This window comes from Thamnophis elegans, chromosome 15 (assembly GCF_009769535.1).
Source record: "Thamnophis elegans isolate rThaEle1 chromosome 15, rThaEle1.pri, whole genome shotgun sequence".
In the NCBI taxonomy this organism is placed as follows: Eukaryota; Metazoa; Chordata; class Lepidosauria; order Squamata; family Colubridae; genus Thamnophis; species Thamnophis elegans.
Genome location: NC_045555.1, coordinates 13,487,410 through 13,489,455, shown reverse-complemented (window position 1 = coordinate 13,489,455; position 2,046 = coordinate 13,487,410). Strand labels below are relative to the sequence as shown.

Below are 2,046 nucleotides of genomic sequence, written 5' to 3'. Positions count from 1 at the left end.
TGTAACTAACCCAAAAGAGCACACTCAATTTAACACAAACCCTTCTGTTCTTTGCACACGTTAACCCAGGAATTTGAATGGTCTTAGAACGAATATCATCTCAACCTGTTGTTTATGAATATTCAGACATGACAAGATTTCTTTTTCACGCTTGCAATAAATAAGAACGAGTAAAGTTGTTTTTCTGAATGAGTTTTCTGCAGCTGGATAGGACTTTCTCTTCCATTCATAGGGCATCAGGGAAAGGAGAGCTTCCAAGAACAACACATTAATTGCTCTAAAGCATGTCTCTAAACCTAAGTAGGGATGCACCAAATTAAGATCTCCAGTAAAGTCTGGGAGATGTTTGCAACATCCCCAAATCACCACCCAACATTCCAGAACGAACCAACCCCATTTATTCGAGCCAGGTTTTCAATTCAATTCAACCTTTATTGTCAGAGTACATGTGTAAAATGAGATCGGCTGAGCCTCCTTTCATGTACACACACACCCCAACATAACTCAGTGAAAGACAAAAAAATCCCTAGCCCTGTGAATCCTAACAAACACCCAGTCCTATATCATTCAATTCCTACCCTCAAAACGACACTATAGAGCACTGCACACCAAGACAACTAGACACAAGGACAGTTTTCCCCCCCCCCCCCGAAAAGCCATCACTCTGCTAAACAAATAATCAAACTATTCACTAAGGCTGCACTACTATTACTATTACTCTTCTCATCCTTCCTATCACGCATCTCCTCCCACTTATGACTGCAGGACTGTAACTTTGTTGCTTATATCCTTATGATTTATAGTGATATTGTTTCCTAATTATTTGTACCCTATGACTATCATTAAGTGTACCTTATGATTCTTGACGAATGTATCTTGTCTTTTTATATATATTGAGAGCATATGCACCAAAGAAAATTCCTTATGTGTCCAATCACACTTGGCCCTATTCTATTCCTTTTTCTATTCTATTCCATTCTATTCCTATTCCTATTCCTATGTGAACTTATTGCACCTCACGCAGGTCCCCGCAAGTCCATCTACTACGTTGTTGTAGTTATTTTTCATTCAGGAGTCCGACAGCCCATGGATAAAAACCGTTCTTAAGCCTGTTTGTGTGGCTGCCTGTGCTTCTAGATCTCCTTCCCGATGGTAGGAGAGTAAAGAAAGGCTGACCAAGGTGTGAGTCGTCCCTTGTCCCTTTCTTCGAGGTGATAAAGCAGCTTCCTGGGAGCCGAGAAGCGAGAACCAACCTCGCCGGGGAGAGAGAGGGGGGTGGGGGGAGCATCACATCGCATCGCGGCGGGTCGGATGGCTGGGTCTCTGCCAGGCAGCCATTGCAGCGAAGGGCAAGATGAAGCCGGTTGCTGCTTCTCCGCATCGTCCCTGGGCTGCTGGCGGCTTCGGCCACCTGGCCCCCCTTCACGGCTCTGCCCACACACAGCCACGGGAGAGTCATATACCAGGGCTGGCGGCGGGGGCGCTCCGAAGACCGCGCTGCCGTGACTCCTCCTAGAGGTGGTATGTGGAGAGAGATTTTCCCCCCTCCCGCCCCGCTCGCCACCACTTCCTACCACCGGCCTCCAGAGCTGCCGCCATTGAAACTATACAATACAGGCGGCGAACGGGCAGGAGGCAGCGCGAGGCGGCGCCGCAGGAGCGAAGCGGCGGGTGGAAGAGGAGGCGGCGGCGGCCGCCGGCGGGCAGGTGATCTGTGGGGCGGGGCGGAGGGCGGCGGGGACCGAAGAAAAAGACCCGCCAGCGGCGGATGCGCAGCGGCGACGGCGGAGGCCTTTCGTCCGTCACTCCCCCCTGGCTCCGAAAACGGCGGAGGCGGACCGGGTAAGGGGACCGAGCCGCCCCCGCCCATCCTCCGTAGCATGGCAGTCCGGATCGGGAGGGGAGTGAAGGAGGCGGGCAGGCGGGTCGTTGAACGGGCGGGGGGAGGTCGTCGAGCGGGGGAAGAGAGGGATGCCGCTTCGGGCGCCCGAAGAGAGCGGGGTGGTGGTGGAAGAAAGGCGGCCCTTCCCTTCTACCACCACCACC

At 52.2% G+C, this 2,046-nt stretch overlaps 1 protein-coding gene across 3 annotated transcripts in view; it reads left to right on the top strand.

The window, feature by feature from the left end:
- The first annotated feature begins 1,531 nt into the window (after positions 1-1,531).
- Positions 1,532-2,046, top strand: part of LOC116518396 (core histone macro-H2A.2) — a 21,470-nt gene continuing 20,955 nt past the window's right edge. For 2 of the 3 annotated variants that reach the window (XM_032231743.1, XM_032231741.1), the window contains exon 1: positions 1,714-1,842. The gene's annotated coding sequence lies outside the window, so the exon portion shown is untranslated. The other variant, XM_032231742.1, reaches the window with a different exon arrangement.